Source organism: Halichoerus grypus, chromosome 4 (genome assembly GCF_964656455.1).
Source record: "Halichoerus grypus chromosome 4, mHalGry1.hap1.1, whole genome shotgun sequence".
NCBI lineage: Eukaryota > Metazoa > Chordata > Mammalia > Carnivora > Phocidae > Halichoerus > Halichoerus grypus.
The window spans coordinates 91,134,471-91,158,279 of NC_135715.1; the positions used below are offsets into that span (position 1 = coordinate 91,134,471).

Sequence of the window (23,809 nt, forward strand, 5' to 3'; positions counted from 1 at the left end):
TGCTTGGACATAATAAAAGGGTGGGGGAAATTTTCCAGGAGGAGACTGAAGTGATCTGGAATTGATGGAAAGGCTGAAATTGAAGCAAGGTGAAAAACGGGAAAGATAGATTTTAGCTATTCCTTAAGGAATTGGTCTGTAATTGCACAGCTCGCCTTGTCTGGGTCCCAAACCTACGCATGGTCTATTACTCTTTAAGTTTAGTAAAGTTCTTCAAGCACAGAATAGAAGAATGCCCTCAGTAGAGATCCAATAAATGACGAAAGATAAGATTAGCAACATTAAAATGGCCTGTATCAGGGACACCATTTACAATATGTTCAAAACAAATCTGGAGAAAAAAATGAAACCCTACCCATTCAACTTGAGTGTGATAAGATCATGATAAGAGAATAATATTAAAGACCATGGATGGCAAATGACAAAGAACATGCAAGTTAGACAAATGGCTTAAGGAAGAGGGTAGTGGCTTTTGATTCAAGAGATTCTGGTTCAAGTCTTGACTCTGTATTAGTTTGATACACATATGTAACTTCTTTGAGCCTCAGCTACATCATCTGTAAAATAAAAAATGATAGTAATTTGAATACATGACTATCAACTTTATTGTGATTAATAAATAAGAAACCTTCCACTTTATCTGATGTCATAGGCACCCCTCCTATTCCTTAGTTCCTCTGAATGTAGTTTGTATGTGTATGTGTGTGTACATGCATGTACATATGTGCATCTAGGTACATACCTGAGGGCTGGTGTCTGTTATATTTAGAAGGTAGGGGGAAGGAGTGTGTATCACAGGAAATAGTACTTTGTTGTTGTTATTTAGAAATGTAAACTGCACTAGTTTTATCTTTCAAACTTTATGCTTCCTGGTCTTTGTTTGTATTTTAATTTCTTCCAGGCTATATGCATGGTAATTAGATTCCTAAATGTTCAGAATAGTTTTCTAATGGCAAAGAAGGAAAAGTGTTTTAGCAGCTATAAGAAAATGTTGCTAAGTTTAATACCTAGTAAGTCCCACTCTCTTTTTAACTTTCTAAGATTTATGTCACATATGAAATTAGCCTGAGAAGTAGAGGGGTCTCCTCACATAGGTTCTCAAGGACTTTGACCTTGACACTCAACTCTCCCAATTAAATGCTTGCTCTGAATAATGATTCTTCCAAGAACCAAGCCCCCAAAGGGATGGGACACAAATACCGCACCATTTTTTCTTCCTGTGTGGACCACCATGAATCTCAAGGTGACTTTTTCAGAACAGCATAATTTATTGTTACTAAACATTTACTAGAAAGATATGGATCCAAAGTTGTTACCTGGTCTCACGGGAGAGTCAGGAAGAGTTGGTTGTTTTGGCACTCTGGCAGGCTCATTCTCACTGTGGGCTCCCTACCCTAGGTGATTAATGCTTTTCTGGGTACACTCAACTCTTAGTCATCCTTCAAAGGATCAGTGGTCCCTGAGTACCAGGATGATCTGTGAGAGACCAAAGACTCATCCTATTTTATTGGACTTCAGAAACTTACATAAAACGTCTGTTTTGTTTTGTTTTTCTTTTTTCATTAGGAGCTGACTCATACCTGAGAGAGAATAAAAAGAAAATGTAAATGTGTGGAGTGAGTGAAAACCTAACTTAACCACCAGACCTAATATATTCATATACTTAATGAGTACCTGCTATGTGACCTGTGTTATGCTGGAAACCAAGATGACAGAGGCAAAATCAAACACACCCTGTCCTCATGATGCTTCCATTAAATTGGGGAGAGAGGAACAGACTAGCTGACTGCCATATGGCTATTAACATTTGACTAAGTATAGTGTGTATTTCACGAGGATTCAATTTCTAGATCACTAGACAAGCTCTACCAATCAAACATGCCTCCCTGAGACTTGCATCACTAGCTCTGACCCTAAGAAGCAGGGACAGTGAAGGCAATAGCTTTGGGAGCCAAAAGCAAGGATCATGTTTTCAGTGGCAGCATGCAGTCTCCGGGGCTGGGAGCTACCATGTCTTTGACTTAGCTGTAGCAGTAGCAATGCCCCACCATGCTGCGTCTGTGGTGTTTATTGGCCATGATTCCTTTTTCCTGCCTTGTATCTAAGTCTGGCTCACTAGCATTTCCCAGTTTCATGAGCAATGTAATATCTTTTCAGTAACTTGTTTGTAACTCAAACTGTAGTGAATTTCTGTTATTGTTTGTTTTCTTTTACTTCTTTCTATTAAGAACCCTATCTGATGAAAACACTCGTGTGTGTGTGTGTGTGTGGTGTGTAAGCATAAACTCCATATACAATGTTAAAAATATAAAAATGCTGAAATTATAGAGATCTACTAGAATACAAACTTCATGAAAACAGGACTATATAGATTGATTTTTCTGTTGTGCCACCTATTCAATAAATATTTGTAGAATGAACAAGTAAAAAAATGTATCTTTTTTGTTTGAATATCTGGATGCATCTAGATTGTATTAACCTTTTGCAGCAATTGGTGGATTTGGACCCAAGGAAAAATTTCATATAAACTATATATTCTTATATTTTTATTTTTTAGTTCTTTAAAGATTTTATTTATTTATTTGAGAGAGAGTGAGCGAGAGAGAGCTCACAAGCCAGGGGAGAGGCAGAGGGAGAAGCAGACTCCCCACTGAGCAGGGAGTCTGATGTGGGGCTCGATCCCAGGACCCCGGGACCATGACCTGAGCTGAAGGCAGATGCTTAACCAACTGAGCCATCCAGGCACCCCAGTATATTCTTATATTTTTAAATAACTTGTGGCCATCTGCTTTAAAATCTCCCAGAAATATGCAAGTATTTGACATTACTGAGACTGACTTGCAGAATTATACTGATAGCTCATAATGCCCAAGAGAAATGCTATTGTCCTCTACCTCACCCACCCCAATCTTCTCAAGAAGATTCTCTCTCTATGGGGCAAATACAAACCTCCAGGCAAAATCTTACAGAAGTTCCCCGCATTTCTGAGATGGAAGGTTATAGGTTTGACTATCAATTTTCAAGGGAGAAAGGATCAGCTTCTACTTAATAATTTGCCATGCCTTTAGCATTGCCATTTTGTCCCATGTTTCCTTACAAAACAGGAAGGTACAGGAACAGGGCTGTGCCTTGATTCCATTGCTTTTGTTTTGCACACATTACATTGGGAAAGGGAACTCAACGGAAGCCAAGTTATGGCTGTACGTCCTGTTTGCTCACAGCATGATAGTGCCCAGTACAGGTGGCACCTGCTACACACGTGCCCGCACATCCAAGCAGCAAATGTTTGGTGAGCTCCACTTACATCTCCACTGGTAAGAAGGCATCCACCAACTTGCTTCCCAGTCATCCGGTATCAGTTAATGAAGACTTGATGCCAATGCTGAATAGTAAGAGTAAAACGAGCTGGCAAGTCTGCACTTTTGAGAAAAATCCATAGTTAAAAAAAAAATCTAGACTATTTTCTCAAAGTAACAATTAATTGCAGAGCAACAGGAGATGTCTCCTATCTCTGCCAATCAAATGCATTTTGTGAACACCGTTGAAAAACAAAATTCAACTGAGTAAATTTTAAAGATTGTATTGGCTTTATTGAATGATTTATGAATCAGACAGCATCCCATCTAGAAAATTGGAACAAGCTCCAGAGAGCTGTACAGAATGAAAGACTTTTACAGGGAGAAGGGGGTGGGACAAGGAAGTTAGACTAACAAACCATTGATTGTGGCAAGGTCACCTTTCTTTAGGAGATGGCAAGGTTCTATCAGGCAGATTACCACACTAGTGCTGACCAGGTAATTCTAGATTAACTGGTTTAAGATTCCATTCCTGGAGGAGGCTACAACTGTAATTAAGTGAGGTATTAAGTCTTGGTTTGGTGATGTGGGATTTAGCACAAGTGACTTCATTTTGGGCCCATTGTCTCTTTTTTTAACAACATAATGGCTGAGATCTATCTTTCTCTCTGATTGCCAATTACTTTAGCACTGAGAAATGTGCTTTTATTTATTGATTTTCACCTAACTTTGACTATATTTGAAAAAAGGCTCATCAGTAGTGGAGAAACTCATTCTGCAGAAACATTTATTCTGAAAAGTGTAATTTAAAACACAGTAGCGTGTACACACACACACACACACACACACACACACTGCCTTATTCATTTATACCTGTAATTATATTTTAGATAATTGCAGCATTGTCTCACCGCCAGTGGAAATGAAAGATCTGATGGCTTGAGTTGATTTAATTTGAACAGAGAGGAACCCTCGCCCCAGTGCTGTGACAGGGTGCTTGTTACCGTTTCATTGCTCAGACTATAGAATTTCAGGATGCTGGGATCACTTTGTTTGCTGATGGTTTTCTTTGGTTTTAAAAACATCTGTGTAGTGTTAAAAAGGAGACAACAGAGCCCTGTGTCAGCTAAACCCTACATCTGCAAACTAAGATGTAATACCTAACCCAACTGCAATCTCAACTCCCCGGGAATGGAAACTTTAACCAGTCAACATGGAATGACCTGGTCAGCACTAGTGAGATAATTTGCCCAGTGGACCCCTTCTGTCACCCTTAGAAGGGCAACCATGTCTGAAACAATGCATTCTTCACTAGTAGTTTGCCTTTCCAACCCCTTTTCTGCTTTACAAAAAAAACCTTTCCTTTTCTGTAGCTTGGCAGGGCTTCTTTCTATTGCTAAATGGGATGCTGCCTGATTCATGAATTATTGAATAAAGCCAATTTGATCTTTAAATTTACTCAGTTGAATTTTTGTTCTTTAACAGTAGTAATTTAAATTGTCATAAGTTATTGCCTTGGCCAGGTCATGCAGTCTCTCTTTCATTGTGCTTTAACTGAATGTGAACAGACGACAGAAACAAATTTAAGCTTCTTAAGGCTAAACAGAATTGGAGCTATCATTGAGTTCAATATTGACTTTAATATATGAAGAAACTGAGACTCGAAATGGAAGTAAATTGCCCAAAACCAGACTGTTAAGCAGCCTTAAAGCTTGGCTGGCTCCTGGTTCTCTACCCGGCCCAGGACTCTTGCCAGGTTTATTGTCTGGTGGCTTTTTACTATGATCTTTGCAAAGAAAATAGATGTCCAGTAGGAACAGGAGATGATGAGCTATGGCACAGGAGTGAATTCTGAATTCTCCAAGGATATTTTCAGATAAACCTATGTGCAGTCTCATCAATAGGAACTGAGACTACATACTTACACATATTTATAGAATTTTGAATTACATCTACCTTTCACTTGATATGAAGTTGGAGCATCTTCATTGTAATGGTGCCTACACCCATGCCCAACTCCTGTAACTAATGGGGCTCCTAACATTTTCTTAGGTATATCTTGTGATTTCTGAGGTAAATGCCTATCCATGCTTTCCCCAATATCTAGATTTCTCCCAGCATTCCCCATCTCCGTCTGCTTATTCATCTTCCCAGACTGAAATCAATTGATAACTATTCAGTGGGGTCTATCCAGTCCTCTCTGTACCTCTACCTGCTTGTATTCTACTTAGTATTAGAGTTACAGAGTACCTACCTTAGGTCAGCAACCCTCAAAGCACTTAACATTTATTTAACAAACATTGAGTACCATCTCTGTTCCTCATACTGTGAGTCACTTATTGAACATTCAGCAAGGTTGCATTAATGAATGAATAAATCTATGATATCTATAAATCCATCCAGGACCACTCACTGGAAAGCAAATCCTGCAAAATCCAAATCTGACAAATTTTAAGTTCCTCTCTGTATTGATATATTTGATGCGCCACACCCTGGTTCCTCCAAAATCTTAAAGCAGCAAGTTTGTCCTATGCCAAAGGGTCAACCCTACATAAAAATTGGTTTCCTGAACCCTCCTAATGTTTTCAGTCTCCAAACTGAATTGTAGAGCCCAATTTAGCTTATATTCAACCTCTTACATACTTCCAGTCTCTTTGATTTTGAACGCATCTCCTTTCATTTACTGCCTTTCCTTTTTATTCAGACCTAATATTTCATCTTCCTTTTCCAAATCTGAGTAGAACCTTCCTTTCTTGGCTGTACTATGACTGACTCCTTTATATCCCTTCTGGTCACCCACTATCTTCTCACAAGCAACATGTATTAAAAGAACTCCATTTCTTTCCAGAAAAGCTACCATCCATGACAAAGCTGTGTACCAAAACCAGGCTTCCTCCCCATACTTGAGGCCACCATTGCTTAAGCTGGTGCTGACCCACTCCGTGGCAGGCACTGCACTGCTTTCTGGGGAATACAAAGATATGAATGAGACACAGTCCCTGACTTCAAAGACCTCACAGTATAAAGTGGATGGCGTGAATGTAAAGAGTAATTACAACCGTGTGAAGAGCAATTAACCTTGGAAATCAGGACAGTCAAAGCACGAACCTGGGTACCAATCTCAAAGTGAGATGGTGTCAGAGAAGGCTTTCTCCAGCCTTTCTCATTTGAAGTGAATCTTAAAAACAAAGGAGCAATTCATTGTAGAAGGTGTGAGAGGGAGAAAAGTGCCTGATACATCTTTGGATCTTCACAAAGCATCCAACACACATGTCCAGCAAAAATGTGATGATTGAATGAAGGGTAAATCCATATATGCCCCTAAACTTCCATTGCTACAATGCTAGCTCAAATAGGAGTTTACACCTCACAGTTATATTTCTGCAATGGCCTTTCTGCTTTTAGTATCTCTTCCTATGCCTCTCCACCATCCATCCTTTGGGTTTATAGCTGATTAGTCTCACCACAGCATCACATTTTTCACGTGCAGCCCCAGGGCTTATACAATAAGTTCCAAACTTCATAGCCAAACATCCCAGGCCCCCATACTAAGACCCCAATCTATTTCTCCAAACATTGCTTTTCCACACAAACCATCCACAATAGTCTATTAAGTCTCCATCTTTTCCCCGAGGCGCATTGTGCAGTCCTTCAGAGGGTACAAAGGTCCTTAAAGAAGTTTATGGAGCAGAGGAATAGATCAGTGAGGAAAAGACCAGTGGAGTCCAAGGAAGATTTTCAGGAACCCGAGGGTCAGAGTGTGACTAGACAGAGTAAAGGAAGAATTAGAAAGACCAGCACAAAGTGTTCTCTTTGTTTACCCAAATTATGTGGGACCCTTGAGTGTGCAAAACTGATCAAGGACAAGGTTTTGCAAATTTGCGGTACTTGTCACTTCTTAGCTTTTGCAAAATGCTGCAAAAGGGCATTTTCGCTTTTTATATTTGTAGCTGTACTCCCTGCATCTGAAACAGCAAATGCAGCATGAAAACACAAATATAATAGAGGAGCAATATGTCAACTATTTTCAACCATGTCAGGAATCACTGGAATTGAGAACGGGGCTTCAGGTGTTACAGGCTTTGATGATTCATTCTGTCTTAGCGTCTGCCTTCTTGTTTGCCCCTAACAACCCCTCCATGCTGTTTCCTGCACCTTCACCTCTGTGAGCCTTAATTTTTCTGCCAGTTGCATCAACTCATTTGTAAATGTGGAACTTCAGCCTTTATTAATTCCCTCCTTTTCTGTTGTTCTATAATTGAATTACAGTATGGTCTGTAATCTGTCTCTTCATTTTCTGGCTTTCAGCATGGTGCAATCATTAAAATTGTTGGGTAGGAGATGGCCATATTTTGTAGATCAGTGAATTCAATAAAGGCTTAGCATGTAGGCACACACACACACACATATATACACACAGCAAATTTCTTTCCAGAGATTATTGTATAGCTCTTATGAAGACAATAAAGGAGGCAATAGACCCCAAACATCCCCAAACTCTGAGTCCCCATTGTACTTAATATTTATCCGTTCTATAATATTCAGTTCACTGTATTGTGCTTATATCCTTACCTTTAACCCCCACCCCCTTCTCTTGACTGTGAGCTTCTGAAAGGTAGGGGATAAAACTCCCAGTACCAACCTACTTACGGTATGTCACAAATGCTTAATAACTTTGGACTGACTGCTGCCTGCGTCATGGGCTAGCTACTCTTTGGAATTGAGGACTAGATATGATTTCGTAATAAAAAATTCTAAAGCAGAGACTCTAAGATCTTTATTTATAATCATCCTTTCCCCACATTCTTTAAGGTTTTAGGGAAATTCTAAATGATTTTAAGATATTTTGAGAAATAAAAGTTTCTCAAGTCAGTAAAAGAGAGAAAAAAACCTAGAACCCATTCAATTCTATTTGGGCAAATATGTGCTTTTACAGAGATGAATACCAAGAGCAAACACTGAAAATGTGTCCATGTGGCCTTGTTGGTCTGCAGTATGTGTCTCACACACAAACACACACACACACACACACACACACACACCTGGCATTGCACCAGACCCCCGGGTCCCTGTGACAGCAATACTGGCTTTCCGCATGTCTCATTGAGTTCAGGAGTGTGCGCATGGAGCAGAGGAAAGCTCACTCTGGGCTAGATTCATGTCCTGGCCAGAAAGATATTATAAATATATCAAGTTCATTAGTAATTAGGAGTATGTAAATCTTAATAAAATGACATGCTGATTTTACTTATCAAACTGATGATTAAACAAACACCCAGAACTGGTCAACATGGGAGGGCATGGGGCACTTTCATGTCCTCTTGGTGGGAATGCATTTTTGAAAGGCAGCTTGTACACACCCTTTAACCTGTAACTACTCCAAGGAATTTTTCCCACAGAATTTCTCATGCAAATACATAAAAATGTGTCTTCAGAAATATCGATTGTGGGATGATTGAACATCAGAACACCATACACCAACACCAAGTCTGGATGTACATCAATAAAAAAAAGTTTCAATAATTCATGATGTACTCATGTGAAGACTACTATGGAACTAATAAAAAAGAATGAAAAACCTTCACAGATACCCACGTATTATTTTGCAAAACTCAGGTGACAGAACAATATGTGTAGAATGATATCTCTCTGTATTTGTGTGAGCATATATATTTCTCCACATATATTTCTGGAAGGGAATCCACTCAATTTTTTTTACAGTTGTTGATTGTAGTTATTATTGCAACATAGGTTTGAAGGAGAGGGAGACAATGTAGGCATTTTTATGGATTTCTTTATATGTTTAATGCCACTGAAAACATGGGGGAAGTTTCCGAAGATTTCCTATTATATATACATGTCTATATTGCTTTCTGAGTGACAAACCAACCCATAAATTGGCTGAACATTAAGGGTGCTTTAATTTCCGAGAAAATATCTGAATAATAATGTGATTAGGGCATTAGAAAATTTGATCTACTTTTTCAGTCCAAGTGTGTTAAGGCAATATGCCAACACCCCCAACTTCCAGAGGAGAGAGCCCTGGTACAGCATGATGGTGTCTGTTCCCTGTTTTCCTATTTCTGCAGCTATCATTTAGGCTCAGCTATAACTTCAAGGCTGGAAGGAAATCAATACCATTTAGAACTCCCCCAATGGGCTTGCTAGCTGGCTCGAGGGGCCACAATGTGGAGACACAGATGTCTCTTCATCTCTTGCAGTCTTGGCAAATACCACTGATGATGCAAGCTACAAATCTTTAGATCATGCATGATTCCTCCAAATTTAATGTAAGGTTTTTTTTAAGATTTTATTTATTTATTTATTTGAGAGAGAGAGTGAAAGAGCACAAGCAGAGGGAGTGGCAGGCAGAGCAAGAGGGAGAAGCAGGCTCCCCACTGAGCAGGGAGCCCGATGTAGGGCTCGATCCCACGACCCTGGGATCATGACCTGAACCGAAGGCAGATGCTTAACCGACTGAGCCACCCAGGCGCCCCTAATGTAAAGTTTTGATGACTGTAATCACAAATGATAATAATTCTGTAAGTTCAACCAAGACTTCAGAAAGACAGTGTATACAAAAAGTCGGGAAGTAAAACCAAAAAAAAACCTATGTATAGATATTTCATATATATAATTTTATTTTTTTATCCAAATCGGAGAAATGAGGTGTGTGTTCCCATTTTATAAACTACAAAAATTCAGCTGAGTAAATTCTAAAGATCTAATTGGCTTTATAACTTGTCATGAATCAGGCAGTATCCCACCCAACCAGTAGAGGGAGCTCCAAAGGGCCACAGAAAAGGAAAGACTTTTAAAGGTAGAGCGGGAGTGGAACAATGGAAATTCTTAGCAAAGATACATTGTTTCAGACAAGGTGCCCCTAAGAGAACTGAAAGGAGTCTCAGTAAATTTCCTAGTGCGGCTCTGGAAATTCCCATGTTGATTAGTTGAAGGTTAGGTTAAAACTACAGTTAGGGTAGGTATTAAATCTTGGTTTACTGATTTGGGGCCTTAATCTACAGGGTGCCATTTTGGGCCTGCAGTTTTCTTTTTAACAACAGAGAAGGAAGTTGAGGCTGAGAAGAATCCCCAAGTCACACAGCTCGTGTGGATTGGAATCTAGGCTTGTCTGACCCCAAAACCTGGGTAGTTTCCTCTAGAACATGTTGCCTTTTAAGGCATTACGATTTGGTGAAGGAAGCTGGGGAACTTGCCTTTTCAGTCTCCAGGCATTTCTCTTAGAACCACCAATTTTGATTTCAGTCACCTCTGTGTTTTTCACTGGACGGCCAGGACCTCCACCTGTCTTGGTTGTATTAGGCTGGGCTGATTCTCAGAGTTTCCAGCTCTGGGCTATAGAATCCCAAATACCAGGCATTATTGTTGTGGGGAAGTAATTGGTTAATGAGAACGCAACTAGGCACAGCCAACCCAAAGTATTGGCTAAAAACAACTTAGAAGCAGACAAAAGATTGTCCTAATGTGGATACAGATGCACATCTTTCAGCGATTGACCCACACCCACGAAATCCCCTGTACAATTCTTGAGTTTCCTGCCATCCAGGCCAGTGAGGCTATTCTGGCAGGTGGAGCCCTACCATAGTTTGAACACTGGACAAAACTCAGGTTGGACTTTGAAAACCTGGCTTGGAACCCAATCACCTTATTTCTTATAATGGCTAAATGTGACTTAGACCCCTTTAACCTCAGTTGCTTACCTGTAAAATGGGGGTGATAGGTAATACTGCCACAAAGAGTTTGCAGGTGGAGATGTTTATCTTAAAATCCTTACACAATATACTCATCCACAAATGAATTCACAAAATGGGTCCCAGACCATTCTGAGTGCCTCCCAGGTGCCTTGATGTATGTCTGAGAAAGTTCATTCCCAGGTTACTGGGGACACAGGGACATGGGGGCAGGGAAGGTTGGGGGGGCAAGCAACAGGGGAAAAAGCAATTGCAAATATGTTTGGCCCATAATACCTGATCATTAAATAATGGTTGTTATGACTTCCTTCATAACATATAAAATCCTTAGTGAGACAAATAAACATCTAATCATGATGGCCATGTTGCATTTTTCCATGAGGTAGGGGCAAGAAGCAATGGGGGCTTGATTTCAACTTTTTTTAATTTTGACACTTTAACAAGACTTTCAAGAAGGAATTATTTTTAAAGTAGTTTAGCTTCAAGTTTTAACTAAGAAATTCTACTAGCCAAGGCCTTCATTCATATTCACCAAGACATTGCCAGAATGACTTTTCTGATTTTGGTGAAAAGACAGTTGAAGGAAAATCGGCCCCAGTGACGTAGGGCCACTTTGCTCAAGTGAAAATTAAATCCAATCTCCATCCTACACAAAATACATGCTATGTTTGCAATATTCTTTTATCTGTGGTGGGTTTATATAAAAAGTAAACAAGATATTTTACAATCTATATTTAATGATGTGCTTATACAATTAGAGACTTTTATGAATCATCTTCATTATGCATTTAAACAGTTCGTAAAAGTTATGAGTCCAATGTATTCACCCCTTTTTGTTGTTGTAAACCTTTAACTGCAAAGGCACTGAGAACAAAGGAACGAAAATGTGCATATTCTGGAGGCTTCACACTAGCCCCTGCTTCAATTATGCATGAATTAACAGAAATGAATTTGCAGCGTTTTATTTCTTGGTGTAATGGAGCTCGAGTATTTCATAAAGTGTAACCATACAGCAAATTCTGGGCTCATTTTAGAATAATTAGCACATTGATGTTACTTGTGTAGTTAAAAGGAAATGTTAAAATTTTCCCATTGTAAGCATTTTTTTGAAGGCTCACTCTGTTCTCTAAAGTGAGCAATCTTTCACTCAGAAGAAAGCTGGAAGCTCCGTCTTCCCTGCATTTCCTCTTCTTTCTCTTATACCTCGATTAAAATACTAGTGCTTATTCAGACAAGTCTTAATTATGGACCTGGAGCCAGTGGAAGAACCAGCATAGATGAAGTAGGTAATTTTTTTAAATGATGCATGTGCCTCAAGTTGGTCCAGCTCCATCCTTTGAATAATTAAGGCTGAGCTAAAGGAGACCTAAAATCTGTACATTCAAGTGTCTTCATTTAACATGCTCACCAAAATTTGACATTCTCACATCTCTTTCCCCCACCCCTTCGGTAAAAAAGAAAGTCACCCTCTCTGGAGAAGGAAGGAACTCACATTGACAGAGTTTCTGAGCTCTGTCAGACCCACTACGACATGAGGTGGATCACAGTCCTCGTTCTCTGAATGTTCACACAGTTCTATGAGGTCAGCAGTGAGCGTGGTCATCCCTGTTTTGCAAATGAAGATAGTAAGGCTCAAGAATGTTAAGTAAGCTTCCCAAAGTCACACAACCCGACCAGGGCAAAGGGAGGATTTCATTCAAGTTGGTCAAAGTCCCGACTTCAGTTTTGCTCTATCTGTCCCAGCCCAAGGTGACTGACAATTTAAGGAGACAGAGGCAATTTGACTATGTTCAACACAAACCGCAAAATGAAATTCATTGATTTTAATTTAATTTACTAATGTTACACATTGTGCAGAAGGTTGTTAGAGTCGCTAACAAAGCTGCAACCTCCTAACTCTGGGGAATATTAGCAGGAGGTGGTGGAGGACTTCCTGAAGCCAGAAAACAGAGGGGAGGCCAAGGGGAAACTGGCAAAGCCTATTCTGGGCCTGGGGAATAAAATTTTGAAATACTTGGAGGGATCCTGTTCTTACTGAGCTAGACGAAGCATGAGAGACAGACAAGGAAAGTAGATACTTTACAATCTAATGACACATATGTAAGGCAGGCATCTAATGATGGATGCCAGGGCCAGCAATTTTGCGTTGTTCACTGACCTAACCCCAACACCTAGTACGTCGCACAAAATGGGTGCTCAATACATACTGAACAAAAGAGAGCTAGGGAGCATCTAGGAGGCACATTGCATGCAGATTTGGTAGTGGGTGGTTCAGGAGTGAATGTTTCTGAGAGGGAGTGCTATCTAAAGAAAAACAAGGAAGAGAAGTAGTCTGGTGGTAAAGGACGGCTGTGAGGACAGCATTTGCAAAGCTCAGCCAGAGATAAGTAAGTCTGGACGTCCCCTTTCTTGGGAAAGAAAATACTTCCACAGTCTTGGTATACAGGCTGCGGGGGCCGAGTGCAGAGACTGAACAGAGAGGCAGAGAGTGCAGCGAATGCTTTTAGCAAGGAGTGTGGCCTTTGGAAACCCTCTGGGGTAGATCACTGGGTCTCTGTGCTGAGAAAAATCTAGGGGACTAAAGCAGGACTTTTCAAAGTACATTCCAAGGATTCTTAAGTAAATTTAGAAAATGCTGGGATATTAAAAGTTCTGTGTGGTTTTTTTTTTAATTTCCTATAGGATAATATGTTTTATAAATCCATCAGATGAAAATATTGCATGTATTGTTTTCAAGTTTATTTGACCACCATTAGTAACTACAGAAATCAGTTTGGGAAACACTGGACTAGTGTTGCATGAGATCAGCTACGATGCTCAAATCTTGCCCCACTCACTGGTCCAATCTGGAACTCACTCACCCATCTAGGTGGTTATCTTTGGAGGTTATCTACTATGGTTAGGAAGAGCTCTGGACACACAGATGCCCGTAAATGATACATTGTTCTATTACACTCTACCATGGGTAAATCTCCATACCTTGGTTTGACCTACAGATTTCTACTTATCCATTCTACTGGTTTCAGATCGTTACTGGGAATAGATTGGCCAACCCTACTCCATATTGCTGGAATCCCACCTCTGTTCCTAATTCTTACAAAGTATCCTTTCAAAGGACTAGAACTTGCTTCTGTATGCTCTTGGAATGTACTTTTCACCAGGGGTCCCCACTTCCCGCTTTTACAGAATATCCTTCCAAAGTACATACTCTTCTTGTGCTGAGTCCCCTATAGAATTGAGTCTCCTCATAAATCAAATGATTGTGAATCACAGCCAAACTTATTGCCCAACTCTGAATAACATTGCTTATAAAACCACTGACCATCCACCTTGGAGTCTGGCCCTTTAGTGAAATCAGAAATCTTAACTCTGGTTTTCCCAGTCTGGCTTTATTCTCTTTCACCTCCAACGCCCACAATGTTGTCAAAAGCTATCCCGCTTTGAAGCTAAAACACCCTGAACAAACAGAAGAGAGAAAAGAGGCACAAATAATTACTAACATTACAACAGTGTTATTACAAACAAACAAATGTAGTTTGTTTTCAAAATGCAACCAGCTTGACAAATTACTACAACATTTGTTTTTATACATTTGTTGACTCTTATTTATTTTATTCCTTCCATATTATTGCCACTGGGTGGCCAATTTCCACAGGGGGTGATGACAACCCCATTGTCCTCACATTCAAATCGCCTTTTCATTAGATGAGTGTCACTTTCCTGGGTGCTTCCATAGTAGCTGACTTTGCTCTCTTCAGTCACAGATGGTGATCTTCATCTCTTATCTTCCCTATTGAAAGCTCTTTATACTCCTTATTCATCAGATTTCTTTAAGTAGGTTTGAGATAAGCTTCAAGGCCACATTTTGGGCATCTGATAAAAATGTCCTCAAGGGCTTGCTTTTTGTTAAATTCCTGTTAAGTCTAATAAATATTGAGATTATTGCTAGAGTGTTGGTTTCTTTAGCCATATTTAATTTAAAATTCACAGACACACACACTCCTACACACTCACATACACAGTTTCTCATTACCGCTCTCATGCTTGCTCAAGTGTATTTGTTTTCGTTTTTGTTTTGCAAAATTCTCTAGGCCTAAATTGCCAATAATGACTTGTATAAGAATGTAAGACTTTATTTCTGGACCCTGAATCCTATAATATAAGGCTTTCTTAGGCTATTCCTTTTTGAGTTATTTTCTCAGTGGTTTCCCTGGGGATTACAATTAACATGTTGATTAATAGCAATTTAATTCAAATTAACACGGACTTACTTTCAGTATTATATAAAAAGTTTGTTCTTACATAGGTCTATTCTCCTTTTCTTTGTTCTTTATAGTCATACAATGTACATCTTTGCCCATCAACACAAACATAGAATTTATACAGTTGTTTTTAAAATCCGGTAGGAGAGGAAAATGGGTTACAAACATAAAAATACATCAATACTGTCTTTTTCATTCACCTACATATGCAACTAAACCGGTGCTATTTTATTTCTTCATGGGGATCCCAGTTACTATTCAGCATTCTTTCACTTCAGCTTAAAGGACCCCTTTCATATTTCTTTTAGAATGCAATTTCTAGCCACAATTTATCTCAATTTCTGTTTACCTGAGAATGTTTTAATTTCTCATTAATGTTTCAAGGCTGGCATTGCTGGGTATAGAACTCCTAGTTGAGACAGGGGAGTGAGTGGGGAGTCGGTGCTTCAGTTAAGCTTCTAGGCTTAGCCATGTGCTCTAGCTTAGTCTTTTGCCAGAAATCTGCACAGAAATTACTATTCCAGATTCTCACTATGGTATTGTCCCTTCTGTTTGCTACTATCTCTGGAATCCAGAAGGGAGGAAAGCTGATGACCAAGGTAGGATTTGGAAATTTTGGAGTTCCTGGTTATAAGACCATGAGGATAGCACCAAAAACCCTGTCTTGAACTACTCACAGTTTGCAGTTTGGCAGCCATGGGAAAACATTGCTATTGCAAGCTGCCATAACACCACACAGGACAGAATTTAATTTTTCAGTAAATCAACTATAGTGAATTTAGGCAGACCATTACATAAATCTTCAGCTTTAGAGTCCATTGAAATGGCCACCAAAACTTGAGCATGCCCAGATGTACAAGCACTTGCTGCATGCTAAAACAAACACAGCTATTGAACTCAATAACTAAAACACATCTCCAAAGTCTGTCAAGTAAGAAATAAATCTGTTAATCCTACGTATAAATCAAATAAGCAAGTTCATATTAGGGTAAGACTGTAGAGCATATGTGGACAATTACATGTAGTTGATTTGTGTAAATTGGAACTAGAAGAACCATAAGATTCAATAAATATTGGCTTAATAATGAGAATGTCTATACAGCATTTCTTATTTCATCATTTTGACCTCTATAGCTATAGTATTCAATGAGGTAATGTATTAAACAACTCTTTTGACTTTTCTGTCAATGAATTGGCAACTGTATAGGGAGGAAAAATTATTCAGTGACATCATCTTCCTTAATTTATGTAATAAAATGATAAAATGGGTGTTATATTCTCTCTGTTTGAGGTTCAAATCATTTAAGGAGTTTGTCTAATTTACAGAGTTGGTTAAGTGTCAGAAATCAAAGCCCTATTGTCTTGCTCTTTCTGGGAAACCATACAACTCCCTATGACTCTGCTTGAGTATTCTCAAAAGAACTACATGTACATCAGCACCCTCATATTCCTTCAGAAGATAGGTGCATTTACTCTTTTCCTGAGAGGAGGAAACTGGAAAGGGATGTGGGTAATCTGACTGGGAAAAACCTTATTGCCCTGGACCCTAGTAAGGGTGCAAAAGATTTCTATGCATAAGACAAGTTGTAGCTTGTCTTTTGGTGCTTATTTCACAAATAAATAGAACTACCACAGTCCTTCGGAACTTCTGGCCTGCACTTTGGTTAGCCAGGATCTGCGCTTTCTGGCCCAGCTTCTTAATGGCCCCTTATTGGGCCTTTTCTTTAAATGGAGAGGGACAGAAAATAGGCAGTATGGACCTCAGATGGAAGTCATGCTCTTTAGCCATTTTTATTTCAATAAAGCTGATATCGCTATCCTCTTTTGGCCATCAGTTGTTTGAAGGTATCCTTCCAATATTTTGAATTCAAAAGAAAGATGGGTGTTGGGACACCCAACTCCAACAAACCAGAGGCCATCTTCTCAGAATGTTTGGTGCTCTAAGACCATCTACAACTTTAAAGCCATGGGTGTTGATTTGCCAATACTTATAAAGAGCATTGAAAGGTTTACATTTCTGGAATTCTAGATTTCCTTTCAACTACTGATAGCAAATGAATGTGTTAGAAGCACTAAGAACAACCTCTAACATATATATGTGTGAAATGAGTGAATGAGGAAGCATGGTGAAAAGCAGACCAAGATTGATGCACAAAAAAGTTTACCAGAGCATCATGTACCAAGATAAAAACCATTGGAAATAAAAGTCTTAAAAGCAGAACATTAGTAGGCTTTATGATTAACATCTTATCTATATAATAAAATACACAGCCAAGGATTTGTGGTTATTAAACTATAATGATGTTAGAAAATGGACTTGATACAATACAACCAAACAAAATTGTATATAAAATTACTTTAATTACCCCTATGGGAAAAGCATAGCATATTGGAGAAGATTCTGAGAAGTTGGAAATCTGAGTTCACGCTTCCCACTCCCCCCTTCCCAAACCTCTCTCTGAAATAGCAATTATCAAATGGAACTCTTAGCAGACAGAGCGGCAGCAGATGGCCAGATAAGGTGTTTGTTCACTGCAATGGGTTGCTTTGATCAGGGGATTAAAAGGCCAAAACCCAGCCAAGGTTCTTCCCACTAAGTCATTCACTCTGAAGAGTACTGCATTCACGTGGGGTGGGAGTGGGGGGACACCTTTGCCTTACTGACACCAAGTGGCGGTGTGTGGCAGACACACGGGGTGCTGTGACTTGAGTAGTTGCACCAATCGAGAGATCCTGACTGTCCTGAGGTTGACATGAGGGATTGCAGCTGTAGGTCTTCATTTTCCTTACCACCTGGTGACCGCTGATGAATCAGCATTACCTCTAGAAGAGCAGGTTTGCTTTCTGTAAACTCTGTGGCTCAAACACAATTCAACTTCCTTCTTTGACAGGCATGGGCTTAATTGGTTGGAAAGGTTGGAAAGGTAAAGATGTGATATATCAAGAAGCAATGCGATCAGAATCAACTAGTTGTGATAGAGTTGGCTTCACATAACCATCCGCAGGGCCCATTTTTCCACCCTTACCTGTCTGGGGTCAAGTTGGGGAAAGAAGGTACTGTTGCCTGATGCTTGAATGGACTCTGCCTACATGGCTCCCAGCATATTTGTACAATTTATATTTTTTAGTTTCTTTGGCAAGTGAAATGATACAAATTAGTCTACTCAAAAGACCCTTGTATCTTGTCCATTGGTGAGTTCAAGCAGTCAGTAGGACTGTGACCTAAGAATCTTTATCAACCTTTTGAGGAGATTTGAGAGAAAAGACCTCCTGACTGCATTCTTGTGGAATATCACAGATATGCTTGGGACCCATATAATATTCACAGGGCAAAATCATATAGCAATTTCCTACCCCTTATTTTTTTTTTAAGATTTTATTTATTTATTTGACAGAGAGAGAGACAGCGAGAGGGAACACAAGCAGGGGGAGTGAGAGAGGGAGAAGCAGACTTCCTGCTGAGCAGGGAGCCCGATGCGGGGCTCGATCCCAGGACCCTGGGATCATGACCTGAGCTGAAGGCAGATGCTTAACAACTGAGCCACTCAGGTGGCCCTCCTACCCCTTATTCTGACACCAGGAAAAGCAAGCAAAGAGCTGCACACAAAAATAATAAATGTACTTCATAGGGTGCTGTGACTTGAGTGGTTGTACTAATCAAGTAGGGAGAAACCAAGGATGGCAGAGAACACAGCTGGGAAATGTGACTTGTCACCTGCCAAGCTCTGAATGATGATCTAGAACCTGGCTAGCTGCCAATTTAATAAGTACATACCAATATCCATCCAATCTGGCACACAAAAGGCACAATAACCATTCTGGACAGCTTTGAGACAATATCTCATAATTTTTAAGAAGTACATACCTTATACCATTAGTTAGCTACATTAGAGAAATTCTCAAAATATTTGCATAAGGAGAGATGTAGCACATTATTTTCAGAATTGTTCATATCAGGAAATAATCATAAAAAATCAAAATGTCCACCAGGAGTGGAAAAATAATTAAGTCGTTGCTATTCTTCTAATATATCAGTTCAAAATAATAAATTAAACTGGCAGGGGTAGATAAATGAATTAGATATACATGTGTCAACATTGATATATCATAAACATAACACTGTGTGAAAAGTTGCAAAAGGGCATATTGTATGATGTCAGTTATGAATATTTTAAAAACACATAAAATAGTACTAGATATTCCTTACAGATATAAATATATGGTGTAAAGAATAACACAGCTACAGAAGGCCACACACCAACCTCAGTAAAATAGTTACTTTTGGGAGGAAGGACAGGAATGGAAAGAAGAGGGATTTCAATCATACCTGAAACATTTATTCCTATAAACAAAAATAACATGAAACAATTACAGCAAAATGTTAACATTTTATAAATCAGAGCAGTGAACTTGAATTATTTTTATATTACTGTCTTTCTTTTTTTATATGGTTGAAATGATTCAAAATGAAAACAAATCTAAATGTCCTAAGAGTTATTCAATGGTATGGTTGCCCTCAGTAGCTTATCACGGTTTCAGTGTTAAAGCCATACACAAGACGCTTGCTTTGGGTTTTTTTCCTCCACATATAGACAGATTCAGTATCTCCATTGCTCCCCCTCTTGGAAGGCAGTGTGTTATGGTAGAAGTCATGTGGAAATCAGAGAGGCTTCATGGCACTAATTCCTTGGATTGTTTTTAATTACGGGGAATAAAGTGTTGCACAAGACATGGGGTCTGTCTCCTAATGGGTGTTAATTCCTTACCTTTTCCAATACTCACTTTCTAGATGGCCAAGCAGATCTTGAGAACAAGCTACCCATACCTGTTTTTCAGGCTGTGGTGCCCCTAGATGGAAAGCTTTCCTTTATTTTTCTGTGCTGTGGAAGTTTGAGTGCTGTGCAATGTTAAGCAGCCTTTAAATAATTCAAATCCGTTTTCTCCCTTCCTTCCTTCCTTACTTCCTTCCTTCCTTCCTTCCTTTCTCCCTCCCTCCCTCCCTTCTTTTCTTCCTTCCATCCTTTCTTCTTTCCATCCTTTCTTCTTTCTTTCCTTACTTCTTTTTTTCTTTCCAATTACCTATAGTTCTCATTTCAGCATTTAATCCCTCACTTCCCCATTATTACTGTATAAGCATCTCATGCCCTGTCTCATAATGTGTCCTTGGAAAAGTCAATATGCCTCACTAACACTCAGTTTCTTGGCCTTTAAATAGAGGTATTGTAAAAGATCTTTTTCTAAGGGACTTTTGGCACTAATATTTTACAATTTCAGAATCCTAATAGTATATAAATTGTCTTCTGAAATAGAAAGGGATATTACAATGTTACTTTCACATTCCACAGAGCTACTGCTTATCTAGAGTGGCAGGTGAGAAAGAGAGAGATAAAACTACAATCCCCTAGAAATCTCTCAAAATTTCTTTGATGGAGAAGGTTGTTTTCAGTTTAAACAAGCCTGTTCTACGTTGCAGTGTGAATTTAACTGGGGGATAACTGAAAAAGATACTTATGATAAACATACCCTTACTATTTGAAGAACAAATACCATAAATACATATGTGATAGTAAAGAAATAGAAGAGATGAGCAAGGAATCCTTCCAGGCAAGATCTACTGTTAACAAGGGGCACAAGGTATGTCTGTTAACTCTGGGTCATGGCCTTTGTGCATGGAAGTTCAATTTTAGAATGCTGCTGTATTATCAACATAAATAAGATTTCTGTTTTTAAGTGTAAGTTAAAGACAAATTGTTTCTTGTTTATTGGTATTAGCTATATTGGGTTTGAGCTCAAAGATTATTTTTGTTACCTCTTCCATTCTTTAAACCTTCTTGAAATCTGTATGCTAGAAAAGAAGAGCTTATCAAAGCAAAAACATTTTACTTTTTTATTTTATTTTTAAAGATTTTATTTATTTATTTAAGAGAGAGAGAGCACAGGAGGGGATGAGGGGCAAAGGGAGGGGAGAGGGAGAAGCAGACTCCCCACTGAGCAGGGAGCCCCACTCGGGGCTCAGTCCCAGGACCCTGGGATCACCACCTGAGCCAAAGACAGACACTTAACTGACTGAACCACCCAAATGCCCCAAAGCGAGAGCATTTTAATATACTTTTGGACATCATTAAATTGAGTCAGCTGTTAAATGGCAGATCTTAATTGTAAAACTTTTTTAAAAGTTTGCTAACGGTTCATCTGACATCAGCCACCTCTGCCACGCCGCCTAAGTTTGACCCCAACGAGATCAAAGTTGTGTACCTGAGGTGCACTGGTGGCGAAGTCGGTGCCACATCTGCCCTGGCCCCGAAGATCGGCCCACTGGGTCTGTCTCCAAAAAAGGTTGGTGATGACGTCGCCAAGGCAACCAGTGATTGGAAGGGTCTAAGGATTACAGTGAAACTGACCATTCGGAACAGACAGGCCCAGATTGAAGTGGTACCTTCTGCCTCTGCCCTGATTATCAAAGCCCTCAAGGAACCACCAAGAGACAGAAAGAAGCAGAAAAACATTAAACACAGTGGAAATATCACTTTTGATGAGATTGTCAATATTGCCCGACAGATGCGACACCGATCTTTAGCCAGAGAACTCTCTGGAACCATTAAAGAAATCCTGGGGACTGCCCAGTCTGTGGGCTGCAGTGTGGATGGCCGCCACCCTCATGACATCATAGATGTCATCAACAGTGGTGCGGTGGAATGTCCCGCTAGTTAATGACAAAGGAGAATGTTTCAATAAAGGATCATTTGACAACCAAAAAAAAGAAAAGAAAGTTTGCTAATCACTTAGCATTATACCCTCTAGGCCCAACCATGTTGTTGCAAATGGCAATATTTTATTTTTTATGGCTGAGTAATATTTCTGTGTGTGTGTGTGTGTGTGTGTGTGTGTGTGTGTGTGTGTGTACATACCACATATTCTTTATCCATTCACTTATGGATGGATACTTGGGTTGCTTCCATATCTTGGCTATTGTAAATAATGCTGCAATAAACATAGGGGTGCATATATCTTCTCAAATTAGTGTTTTCATTTTCTTTAGGTAAGTACACAGTAGTGGAATTATTGGATCATATGGCAATCCTATTGATTTTTTAATTTTTTGAGGAAACTCCATCCTGTTTTCCACAGTGTCTACACCAATTTGCATTCCCACTAATAGTGCATAAGGGTTCCTTTCCCTCCACATTCTCATTAAAACTTGTTATTTTTTGTGTTTTTGATTTTAGCCATTCTGACAGGTGTGAGATGATATCTCATTGTGATTTTAATTTGCATATCACCTAATGATTAGTGATATTGAGCATCTTTTCATGTATCTGTTGGCCATTTGTATGTCTTTGGAAAAATTTCTATTCAGAAACTCTGTCCATTTTCTTTTTTTTTTTTTTAAGATTTTTTTTATTTATTTGACAGAGAGAGACACAGTGAGAGAGGGAACACAAGCAGGGCGAGTGGAGAGGGAGAGGCAGGCTTCCCATTGAGCAGGGAGCCCGACGCGGGGCTCGATCCCAGGACCCCAGGATCATGACCCGAGCCGAAGGCAGACGCTCAACGACTGAGCCACCCAGGCGCCCCTGTCTATTTTCTAATTAGAGTATTTGGCTTTTTTAGTGTTGAGTTGTATAAATTCTTTATATATTTTGGGTACTAACCCCTTATTGGGTATATAACTTGCAAATATCTTCTCCCATTCTGTAGGTTGTCTTTTTGTTCTGTTATTGTACACCTAAAACTAAAATAACACTGTATGTTAATTATATTTCAATAAAAAGAAAGAAAGAAAAGAAAAGAATAAAAAAGAAAAAGATAAAGAGATTAAAAATAAACATTTTATAAATACTTAAAAAAAGAAGTTTGCTTGTCAGAGTTCAGGCTTGAGTAAAAACTGCAGACAGCCAAGCCAAGAACAATACCACTCATTTCTCCAAAAGCTAAATTAGACAACTTCATTAATACTCTTCATATTTAAGAAGGGGGGAAATCGGAGGGGGAGACAAACCATGAGAGGACTCTGAAAAACAAACTGAGGGTTCTAGAGGGGAGGGGGGTGGGAGGATGGGTTAGCCTGGTGATGGGTATTAAAGAGGGCATGTTCTGCATGGAGCACTGGGTGTTATGCACAAACAATGAATCATGGAACACTACATCAAAAACTAATGATGTAATGTATGGTGATTAACATAACAATAAAAAATTAAAAAAATACTCTTCATATTTATGTTTTGGAAGAAGTAAGAGTAAATAAAGTTGTTGGCAAGAATAAATATTTTACTCTTTATAATAAGGTGCAGAAAATACATATGTTTGCCCATAGTCAAAAGCCTAGTTGTTTCATAAACTAGCTGAAACTTGAGGCTAAAATGATTACCACTATCATAAAATTAACTTCTGGTATCAGGAATACGTCTGGATGGGTGAGTCAGCAAACTGATAAGAGTAGGTAGCTCCAAACTCTTGTCCCTCCACAAAAACATCAAAAAGTAAGCAGCAATTGCCAGAATTTACTTTGTCAAAACTCTGGAAAACAAAGATTTATAAC

The 23,809-nt window shown here is 39.2% G+C and overlaps 1 pseudogene; it reads left to right on the forward strand.

Moving 5' to 3' along the window:
- The window catches only part of LOC118546093 (large ribosomal subunit protein uL11 pseudogene), an 88,294-nt pseudogene extending 66,308 nt beyond the window's left edge, over positions 1-21,986 (forward strand).
- The last annotated feature ends 1,823 nt before the right edge of the window (positions 21,987-23,809 follow it).